Raw genomic sequence first — 12,631 nt, 5'->3', positions numbered from 1 at the left:
AAATAGTTATTTTAGGGATTTTCCCTATATTTTATGTATAACTCATCCAAGCACGCATCAACTGCTTTAACCAGCTAGTTTTTATAAACAAAAACCCATAATTAATTTTAAACCCCAACGAAAAATAGTAAAACATGATTTATTTATTGTTTAATTAGTGATTTTCTACTTTATATAAGTTTATTATTAACGAGGGGCCTTTTTTTACTTGCACAGGCCTTCGACGGCCTTTGCATTCTCTGTGACGGCTATATGTAGGTAGTTAAAGTCTCACTGTCTATGTGACAGTAAGGCACTAACATGTCACTTTAGCAAACCAAATTCAAGGTAAAACTACAACGCATGCATAGTTTAAAGTGATGTTTGTTTCACTATCCATGTTTTCATTTATCTAATTCTATGTATAAATAGTTCAATTAATTTGGTTATTGGGAAAGATGAGTGTGGTGGGTTAAACTGGTTTCAATATAAAATTCTAATAATATTTTGCTTTTATACAGAATAATAATAAACGATGTTTACACTAATAAGAATTTGTAACTAAAGCTTTTCTGGCACAAAACATAATTTATGGAAAGTGTAAATATAAATTATGGTCCTAATCTTCACTAGATTTTATTAATTGGTTTTCTATACACGTATAGCCATAACTTAATCATATAATTTGACTATCAAAAGAACTTATAATCACATTGTGTCACTGTCGGTTTCTTACTCATGCGTTTTGTCACGTTCATTGGGAGCATCATAACAAGTAGAATGATAATTATGAGCATCATAAAAAAATATAAGCAGTACAAAAATATAAGCCAGGCCAAACGCACCCCTTAATTTGATTTTGCCACCAGACGTCAGGTACGCATTAGTTGTTTGTGTATGTCACTATTTCTCATTGAACTTTAAATATATTTTTAATTATTTTGTCTTTTATACTTTAAATAATATATAGATATACTTAAATAATATATGCATTTAAAGCTAAAAGTAGTAATTTCATAAAGTCAGGACCACACAATATTTTTGTGAACATATTATGGCAATAACGTTCTTTTCGTTTTATAAAAACAACATACAATATTCTAAAATAGTCTTTTCGTTATAATATCACCACAATTATAAGAATATTGAATATGATTATGGAAAGAAAGATGATAATAGCAAATATGAGAATGTGTCTCGGATGATCTTTACCCATACATTTACATGCTATATATATTACAACAACTATACTATTTAGAAGACAAGATTGTATAATTGGTAGACAAGGTCATATAATTGGCCTTTGAAATTTGGTGTCATACAATATTGTCGGCAAGGTTGTCGGTGGTGATTCATAACACTCCCCCTTAGATGACACCATTTCAAAACTTCGGGGTCTTGAAGTACTGCCTCATTAAAAACCTTGTTAAAGAAAAATCCAATGGGAAAAAACTTTTAGCTAAGGGAAAAAGAGTGTAGTATATAGCTCCCCCTCAAATTGCAGGTCGTTACATTGTCCGTACATGGCGCATGACAATATAATGAACATGTTTCCTGAATGTTGCTATGGGAAGTGCTTTTGTGAAAAGATCAGCTGAGTTGTTGCTGGACTGGACATATCTCATCTCAACCTGATTGTCTTTAATAAGGTCCCGAGTATACTCAAAGTATCTTGGTGGTATATGCTTTGTTCTGTCACTTTTGATATACCCTTCCTTCATTTGCGAGACACAAGCTGCATTATCTTCATAGATAGGAGTTGGAATTCGATCTTTCTCTAGTCCACAAGAAATCAATATGTGCCGTGACATAGATCTTAACCATACACATTCTCTTGAAGCTTCATGCAATGCAATGACTTCAGCATGATTTGAAGATGTTGCAATGAGTGTTTGTTTCTGAGAACGCCATGAAATTGCAGTTCCTCCATTCTTAAATACGTACCCAGTTTGAGATTTTGCTTTATGGGGATCAGATAAATAGCCTGCATCTGCATAACCACCTAACCCTTCTTTTGAATTGTTAGGATAAAATAAACCTAAATCAGCAGTTCCTTTTAAATACCGAAAAATATGTTTAATGTCATTCCAATGTCTTTTAGTAGGGGATGAACTGAATCTTGCCAATAAATTAACTGCAAAAGAAATGTCAGGTCTTGTACAGTTAGTAAGATACATAAGTGCTCCAATTGCACTAAGGTATGGTACTTCGGGACCAAGAATCTCTTCATTATCTTCGCAAGGAAGAAATGGATCATTGTCAATATTGAGTGATCTAACAACCATTGGTGTGCTTAAAGGATTTGCTTTGTCCATATTGAAACGCTTTAAGAGTTTCTCAGTATAAGTTGACTGATGCACAAGTATCACATTATGCATATGCTCAATTTGTAAACAAGACAATATTTGGTTTTTCCAAGGTCTTTCATTTCAAATTCTTTCTTTAAAAAAGCAATTGCTTCATTAATTTCTTTTTGTGTCCCAATTAAATTTAGATCATCAACATACACAGCTATGATCACATATCCTGATGTTGTCTTCTTGATGAAGACACATGGACAAATAAGATTATTTGTGTATCCTTTGTTTATCAAATAATCACTCAAACGATTGTACCACATCCTTCCAGATTGTTTCAGTCCATACAAGGATCTTTGTAATTTGATGGAATACATTTCCTTAGGCTTTGAGCTTATTGCTTCGGGGAGTTTAAATCCTTCGGGAATTTTCATATAGATGTCACTATCTAGTGATCCATACAAGTAAGCTGTGACAACATCCATAAGACGCATCTCTAACTTTTTAGAGACTGTTAAGCTGATTAAATATCTAAACGTAATAGCATCCATAACAGGAGAATACGTTTCTTCATAGTCAATTCCTGGCCTCTGAGAAAAACCTTGAGCTACAAGTCTTGCTTTATATCTTGTAACTTCATTTTTCTTATTTCGTTTTCTCACAAAAACCCATTTATATCCTACATGTTTCATTGACTTTGGTGTAATGACAATAGGTCAAAAAACCTTTCGATTGTTTAGTGAGTTTAATTCAGCTTGCATAGCATCTTTCCATTTGTTCCAATCTTGTCGATTTTTACAATCATCTACAGATTTTGGTTCAGGATCATCATTTTCTTCCATGATATCACTTGCCACAGAATAAGAAAATATATCATCAATATTTTCCATTTCATCTCAATCCCACATTATATGTGATTGACCATAGTTGATTGGCAATTCTTTATTGGAATCATTTATTCTTTCCTGAGGGAAGGTTTCCTTAAGGTCATTATCCTTTTCAGAGCCATTTCTTTTTCGAGGATTTTTATCCTTTGAACCGATTGGCCTTCCACGTTTTAAACGTTTTTAGGATTCATGAGGTGCATTATTATGGTTTTGCTTGCTTGGAATCTCAACTCGAGTTGGAGCATTAGCAGCAGGTATATGAGATTTAGTGACCCTGTTTATATCAGTAAATGCATCAGGTAACTGATTGGCAATTTCTTGTAGATGTATTATTTTTTGAACCTCTGTCTCACTTTGTTTTGATCTTGGGTCTAGGTGTAACAATGATGGTACACACCATGATATATCTCTTTCTTGCTTTTTCATTTCTCCCCCTAATGCCGGGAATATTGTCTCGTTAAAATGGCAATCAGCAAAACGTGCTGTAAATACATCACTTGTTAAAGGTTCAAGGTATCTTATGATGGAAGACGTTTCATATCCAACATATATTCCCAACCTTCTTTGGGGACCCATTTTTGTGCGTTGTGGTGGTGCAATAGGAACATACACAACACAACCAAAAATTCTAAGGTGAGAGATATTTGGCTCATTTCCGGAAACAAGTTGTGTGGGAGAGTATTTATGATTTGCACTTGGTCTCACACGAATTAATGACCCAGCATGCATAATTGCATGACCCCAAATCGAAACAGGGAGTTTTGTCCTCATTATTAATGGTCTAGCTATTAACTGTGGGCGTTTGATCAACGACTCGGCTAAGCCATTTTGTGTGTGTACATGAGCAACAGGCTGTTCTACAACAATCTCCACACACATGCAATAATCATCAAAAGCATGTGATGTAAATTCTCCCGCATTATCAAGCCTTACTCTCTTAATTGTATAATCGGGAAAATGTGCACGTAATTTGATAATTTGAGCAAGAAATTTTGCAAAAGCAACATTACGAGTCGACAATAAAGAGATATTAGACCATCTGCTTGATGCGTCTATTAAAACCATGAAGTATCTAAATGGTTCACATGGTGGATGAATCGATCCACATATGTCACCTTGAATTCTTTCAAGAAACATTGGTGTTTCTTTATCAACTTTTAATGGCGAAGGCCTTGTAATTAATTTGCCAAGAGAACAAGATGTACATTGAGACATTTTATCTATTTGTGGATCTTTTGATCTTTCAGTGGATGCCCATGTGTATTTTCAATGATCCTTTTCATCATTGTGGATCCTGGATGGCCTAATCTGTCATGCCATAAGTTTATGATACCAAAATCACAACAATTTTCTTTGACTGCCATATGTGCTTGAGGCACATTTATATATGTATAATGTAAACCAGAATGGAGCATTGGCAGTTTTTCCAATATCTTATCTTTGCTTATGATATGCAAATATTTTTCATTACTAACAGTCCTTGACTGAGTATCATATCCATTAAGATATATGTTTTTGAAACTCAACAAATTTCTTGTTGATTTTGGGGAAAATAAAGCATTTTCTATTTTGAGCTTTGTACCATTTGGTAATGCTAAATTAGCTTTTCCAACTCCTTCTATCAAGTTTGTAGGACCTAATATTGTATTGATGATCCCTTTTGTTGGTTTCAGTTTATAAAAATATTTTTTAGATCTAAGTATAGTGTGCGTGGCTCCACTGTCCGCTATACATATATCTTCATCATTTGTTTGATCTTGTGCTCCAGTGATTTTCATTTTAAATCTTGAAAAATATTAAGAAAAATAATAAGTGTATAACGAAGACATATGATATTTTAATAAGAACTTTATTTAATTGAAACACAAGTAGTACATGAAAGAGTAACTACATAATTAAAGATAATGAGAACACACTTAATAATTGCATCTAATTATAGTCGTCAAGCAACTTTGTTTCAAAGTTCCACCTCAAAGTCTTCAACGCTCAGCTCAGCATTGATATTATTAAAGTTATCAGCATGGTTCACTTCTTTCTCTTTTCCTTTTAGGGAGGCTTGGTACAGTTCACACATATGTGGGGCTGTGCGACAAGCCTTTGGCCAGTGGTTTGTACTTCCACATCTAAAACATGAAGTGCCATTGTTTTCGGACCTACCAGCTTCATTCCATTTATTTTGGTGGTTGGAATTGGTATTGTGTGGGACATGATAATTATTGGCTCTCTGGTTACGGCCACGGCCACGACCACGACCGTAAGAATTAGTGTTCCATTTGAATTAATGCTTACGATCATTAAAATGCCTTTTGTCAAAATGACCACTGTCACGTCCACGGCCTCGTCCACGACTTTGTTCCCATTTATGACCAGAATCTTTATGAGAATTTTTGTGAGCAACATGTGCTTCTGGTATTGCTAATGAACCCGTGGGACGAGATTGATGATTTTTCATCAATAATTCATTATTTTTCTCTGCTACAAGGAGTAATGCATTTAGATCAGAGTATCTCCTAAAATTCTGCAAACGATAATGTGTTTGCAAGTTTATATTTGATGCATGAAACGTGGAAAAAGTTTTCTCTAACTTTTCTTCCTCTGTTATGGGATACCCACAAAATTCTAGCTTTGAGCAAATTCGGTATAAAGCAGAGGTGTAATCATTTACCCTCTTAAAATCTTGGAACCTAAGACTGTTCCATTCATCTCTAGAAGTAGGAAGTAAAACTTCCCTTAGATGACCGAATCTGCTTTTCAAATCTTTCCATATCATATATGGGTTATCACAATTAAAATACTCATGCTGTAGTAATTCATCAATATGTTTATGGATGAAAACATCAGCTCTTGCTTTATCCTGGTTAGAGCACTCATTGTCTTCTTGGATTGTATCTAACACATCCATTGATTCCAAATGTCTTTTGACTTTTGTTGTCCAAGACATACAGTTTTCTCTAGAAATGTTGAGTGCAGGGAATTCGAGTTTTGAGATATTTGACATTTTGTTGCTAAACATAATAGAGCAAGTAATAAGATAAATATTAGAATCCATATATATCAAGCTTTATCTTGGATAAATTTTATAAGAAGAATGTTTGTTGTAAATGAAATGGGGTTTATAATTGGTTATTTATAGTGAAATTTTATAACCGTTTTATAACGGTTATATTACCGTTTTATAACGGTAACATTACCGTTTGTATGTGTGTGTGTGTGTGTAATATTAATTATTTTAAAGTAAGATAATAAGTAAGATATTAAATAAAGTTTATTTTAGAAAATATATAATTAGTATGCATAATAATAAGAATAGAATTGTTAGTGTAAATAAATCTAACTTCTAAATGAAATATTAGTGTGCATACATATAAATAAAAGTTAGAATAGTTATCAAATTTTAATAACAATGTTTATACACATTACTGCTGTTACTTAGTATATGTATATGCATGTATATATTTCTAATGTATATAATTAAAGAAGTGTTTGTGATGCTTATGTGGATACCTTTGTGTCTATTACCTTTCTTGATTAGGTTCTTGATTAGGAATTAAGCGGCTCATGCTGATAACGTGTTATAATATCACCACAATTATAAGAATATTGAATATGATTATGGAAAGAAAGATGATAATAGCAAATATGAGAATGTGTCTCGGATGATCTTTACCCTTACATTTACATGCTATATATATTATAACAACTATACTATTTAGAAGACAAGATTATATAATTGGTAGACAAGGTCATATAATTGGCCTTTGAAATTTGGTGTCATACAATATTGTCAGCAAGGTTGTCGGTGGTGATTCATAACACTTAATATAAAAACAAATATACAAGATAAGAAAAGTAGTTGGTGCTTGGTTTGACAGAATAAGTTTGTTTGTAGTGTCGGTAATTCCTTACATGACCCAAACACCACTAAATAAATAAATAATAAACACATTTTGGGCAATAACTCGACACGTCTAGTCGTCTACTAATACGACATGTTTAATAAACAAGCCTGTTAAATAAATAGAAGTTATGTTAACCCAATTAAGGATTTTTGAAAAAAGTTTACACTTAAATCTAGATATAAAAGTCTTAAAATTTAAACTAGATGATGTGTTTTTTACATTCGAAGACTCTAATAGTGAACTAATATATTCATAACCAATTTGACTCCTTAAAAGAATGTTCATTACAAAAATGTACATTTGAGCTTGAGTTGTTAGTTGATTAAATTGCTTAATACTAAGTCACTAAGTATTGTTCATTTTTGGCAAATAAACATTAAACATGACAACCCAAAACACAACGCGAATAAATATATGGGTCACGTTCGGGTCTAACACCCCTAGTTGATATTTACCCACCTAAAGGCTTGGGTTTATAAAACGAAGACTCACCCAACAACAATACATTATAAAGCATACTTCAACTTTCAAAACACACATGACTCAAGATCATTATTGCAATAAACAAGCATCTAATCATTCTTAAGTATCCATAACTAGTGTACAAGTACAACAATGACAAATATCCACAAAACCAAAACATGCGTATATACAACAACATAGCCATGAGTCGATAACAACCTCGTGGGGGAATCGAATCGTTTATAACCAACAACACATTTATGACGCTTATTTGAACAAAAACAACAACATACTCCAAACACAAAAACCCAATAATAATAATAAGCATTACCTATGAATCAGAACTAGCAGCCGCTTCAGGATGATAATGAAGCATCTCTTGCCACATCATTTCCCTTATCACATCTTCCCCAAAATCCTCATCTATATCCATATCCAACGGCACATTAACCGCCGGATCACATCTCGGGTCATAAAGTGCTGACATGTATGGATGACTCAGCGCTTCTGTCACACTGATCCGCTTCGAAGGATCAAAAACCAACATTTTTTGCAATAAGTCAACTGCTAACGGGTGCGCGTGCGGATACAAATGAGATAAAGAAGTCCCGTGTGAAAAAGGTAACGACTTTATAAACTTTCTTGCTTTCGGGTTATCAATAAACTCGATTTCTTCTTCTCTTTGGCTTCCAAGAATGTTGATTATTAATCTTAATTGGTTTAAACATTCGGTACCCGGGAAATAATGGTTTTCTGCCAAGAAGTTCAGCAAAGATGCACCCGACAGACCAAACATCGATTGAGGTACCGTAATCATCACAACATAGTAGAACCTCTGGGGCCCGATACCAACGGGTGACGACATATTCGGTCATGAATTGGTCTTTACCGCTTCGCGTTCGTGCAAGCCCGAAATCGCATATTTTTAGGTCGCAGTTTGCGTTTATGAGTAGGTTTCCGGGTTTTAAGTCTCGGTGGAGGATGTTTGCGGAGTGGAGATATTTGAGTCCTCGCAATAACTAAGAACAAATATGTGTTATGTTAAGAATTTATGAAACTAGTATTTCAATGAATTGTTCGTGAACCATTCGATGAAAAGTTCGTTATTGTTCGTTTATTTAATAAACGAACAAACATGAACAAAATTTTGTGTTCATTTAGTTATATAATGAACATGAAAGCATGTCTTATTCACTCATCTACGCTTGTTTGTTAAAGTTTGTTAGTTTACATTTTTTAGTCTAGTTTGAATAGCTTTTTAGGCCCAATACATTGTTGTTCACATTCAATTTTTAATCAGTTTTAACAAACGAACGAACATGAACAAGAAAAGCCCATGTGTTTATTGTTCGTGTCTGATAGTTTGTTCGGTCAAACTTAAACAAATGAACACGAACTAGCTCCGCTCGTGTTCATTCGGTTCGTTTACAAGCCTAACGCTAATAGAACCGAGTGTCTAAACGATAGCTATTCATAAAAGCTAAATCCTCTAATCGATAATAGGCCAAAAAAAGAGCTTTGATTTAATTAGTTCATTTTCATTGTGTCAAAATTTTCACTTTCATCCAAAAATTAAGAGTAAAACAAACTTACCAATTTAAGAATTGTTTACTTTCATTTCACATAATGTATCAATTTTTTAGGGAAAATTTCACTCAATAGTGTTCCGCTGAATCTAATCATATGCAATTTTTTTTATAAATTTGTTTTTTTTTAATTGAAATCGAGGCAAATGAAACATAAACGAATATTTTTTACTAATAAGTGATATTTTTTCTAACTTGAAGTAGGAGGTATTTGTAAATAAAAATTCCACTATACAATAACCAAGTTTCATACCTGTTAAATTAAAGTCAAATTAGAAAAAAAAATTCACTAAATAGTAACCAAGATTCATATATGTTTCATACTTTCATTAGCCTCGCTTAATATTAAATTCTTTTTAACATTCATAAAAAAATTTTACATAGGACTGAAACAGCTAATGAAAGTGGAGTGACTTTAGTGTGACACATGTCAAACTTGGTTACTACTGTGTAAAGTTACCCTGTTTTTATCTATAACTATTTAAAATATACGAATTCGCCAAACACTTAAAACATATCCAACAAGTCAACATACCTGAAATAGAAAATACTGGCAATGATCATTTGTAAGCGCTTGCGATGATTTAATAATCTGATGCAAATCCGTATCCATAAGCTCATAAACCAAATAAACATCCTTAAAACTTCTTCTATTAACCAGGACCATAACATCTTTCAAAGCAATAACGTTTTCATGTCTAAGATGTCGAAGAAGTTTCAGTTCACGCAAAGTCCTCAACGCATCAATGCGATTATCAAACGCGTTATGAATCTTCTTTATCGCAACCTTTTCGTTCGTTTCACGGTTAACAGACGAGCAAACGATCCCATACGCGCCTCTACCAATCGGCTTGATTGGCACATACTTAGTGTCGATTTCAAACAACGCCTGCCACATGGAAAAGTAATGTTTTCCTTCCGATCCGACCCCGTTTGGCGGTTCAACTGGTGTTGCCATTTTTGTTTAAAAGGGTAATAATATTTTAAATACTATGCAACCGAATCAATCACTTGATAGTCATGTATGGTGTATCCTACAACAAGATCAAAAATCACCCAACCCATAATTAAAGTCAAAGACTTTCAGACTCCACAAACAACTATTAATCATTTGAAACAGTAATAAATCATATAAAGATACATTGAAAATTGCTAATTTTAGGTGAAAATATCCAAGTAAAAAAGCACATAAATAGAAACCATCAAATTACTCAAAATAGCAAGAAATTAAATTCAAAACTCAATAAGTGCGTACCAAAAAGCCCTCAATTTGATTATATGATCCTCAGCGGCATTTCGTCGAACACTTGGTAGGCACCACCGAATTACCAAATAAACTGAAAATTAACGAACTTTACAGAAAACCCACTTCAATTAAGCTCAAAATCAACCATTTTGGGTAGGTTTGAGAGTTGAATTAGAAAAACCCAATTGAGTATGAACCCTAATATAATAAGACGGTGGGAACCAATTGGGAGAATCTTATAGGCAGATGAGATCTGATGTTATAATTTAACGTATTATTGGGTTATTATCTTTGGATCTGTGTAGAAATGTTTAACACGCGCATAATAGAGTGCGATTCGTTATGTTGTCGTGTTCAGACAGGTGATGGGTGAGAGTGAATCCGGCACTAAAATATTATTATTATTAAGGAAGCGTTGAGGAAGAAACCCATTGATATTTTTGGAGTCAGGACTACTCGGTTTCTAGAGACCAAATGTTTTGACTCAAACCATAAGCAGTAATAAAGTTATATTTCTAGGTGTTATGCGTCACGTGGCGTTTATGGCTTTTTATAAAAAACAAGTGTCTCCGTAACTTTATTTATTTGTTTTCTTTTTTAATCCTTAAAGGTAAAAGTAAAGGCTCTTTTTTGATTTTGGTGCCATTATCAAGCGTTTTGTGTATAACTCGAAAAAAAAAACTCCATAACTTGGAGGGGGGCGGTATTTCCCAGAGTTATGGGCCATAAAGCCACCCCATAACTCTCCACTACGGATAGTCTCATAACTTAAATATTGAAAACATTTTTAGTGACATATTGGTTGTATTTAAACGAGTTGTGTTTTAATTGACATGGTTTATATGTTAAAGTAAATGATATAGAAGAATAAGTTGTGTTCAACACCCGTTGGGTAATTACTATATATCGGGCTTGTGGGTATAGCTATGGGTATTGACTATTGAGTATATATGTTTATGATTTTATATGGTTAAAAATTACGAGTTGTGATGTTTGTTACCAGAAACTCAGTATTAAACGTGCTTCAAAAACTGACTCGAAATATTAAGTACGAGCTAAATTTCTAACAATCTATCACTTTAATAATTATAAGTTTCTAACAACATAAACAAAATATTTGTTTTGTTTTTTTATTCATCGACGACTTTCTTGAGTTAGGCCACCACACAACTAAAATATGAGAGTCTCGTTGCCTCACTCTGGACAGACTATGTTGTCTTAACCAGGCCCACGCTGGCTTCAGAGTTTGACTTGGGCGTTCCCCCGGAAAACCATACTATCAGCTACAACTTAGTCATTGTGTCACTGCAAGAGCAGAACTTTCTACCGTAACACATGGTGGGATGAAAAACCGGGTGCACTCGGGATTCGAACTGATAACATTGCACAATGCCTAGCTCAAATCCTTAATTGTGTTTTGGTTGACATGTTTTATATGTTTAAGTAAATGTTATACAAGGTCAACTTGTTTAATTTATTTGTTGTGATCTTTAACTAGTTTATGACATGTTTGACCCGTTTATAGCTTGATAACAACTTGTTAATTGTATGACTTGTCTAGATTATGGACGAAAACACCCGTTGGGTTATCGTTACTTAATCCCTATCGGGCTTGAGGGTATGTATACCTACGGTGAGTATACCCGTTTATGCTCTTATGTGGTTGAACAAGAATATTTGTTTTTTTAACGGCAACTTTCTTGTGTTTAGGCCACCACACTCCTCAAATTGGAGAGCGGCGTTGCCCCACTCTGGAAAAACTATGTTGTCTTAATCGTCAATCTCCCAAGAAAACAAGACAAGAAGAGAGATCAGACCCAAAATAATAATTCTTTCTTATTCGTTTTCTTAAACGAGATTACAGTATATAGGAAAACAAAGATATAAAAAAAGAAAAAGATAAACAATAAGAAAACATAATTTGACTATAATAAGGAAATTAAATAAAGTATAAACTTAAATAATAGTAACAACAACAATTATTATAATAATAAACTTATTAATATAATATGATCGTATCTATTCTTGTCCTCTAGGACGGAATGTCGTTGCCATGGCGGTCGTCACTCAAGTCGTACAACGACAAGTAGGGCGGTCAAAACATAGCACTATTGTGGCCATCATTCGAGTCTTTTGGTGTTATTCGAGCCAATGTCAACAAACCACCACAAAGAGCGCAACACGGGTCGCCTTATTACATCTTTTAACGGTGTTGGCGCCGACAAGCTAATTGTATTGTTGTAAATTTGATTGGCATCTTTATTAACCATCAAAT

The 12,631-nt window shown here is 33.6% G+C and overlaps 1 pseudogene across 1 annotated transcript; it reads right to left on the bottom strand.

The window, feature by feature from the left end:
- Nucleotides 1–7,629: 7,629 nt before the first annotated feature.
- On the bottom strand, nt 7,630–10,774 carry LOC143584590 (mitogen-activated protein kinase homolog NTF3-like; annotated as a pseudogene). The gene is made up of 3 exons (XR_013144386.1): nt 10,366–10,774; nt 9,646–10,144; nt 7,630–8,543 (listed from the first exon to the last, which is right to left on the bottom strand). The product of XR_013144386.1 is annotated as a mitogen-activated protein kinase homolog NTF3-like (transcript).
- Nucleotides 10,775–12,631: the final 1,857 nt, after the last annotated feature.

The sequence above is a fragment of the Bidens hawaiensis genome, unplaced genomic scaffold (assembly GCF_021521415.1).
Source record: "Bidens hawaiensis isolate Kalapana, Puna unplaced genomic scaffold, B.hawaiensis_p1.1 tig00001521_1, whole genome shotgun sequence".
In the NCBI taxonomy this organism is placed as follows: Eukaryota; Viridiplantae; Streptophyta; class Magnoliopsida; order Asterales; family Asteraceae; genus Bidens; species Bidens hawaiensis.
Note: the sequence above shows the minus strand (reverse complement) of the source record. Positions and strands in the feature narration are given on the sequence as shown.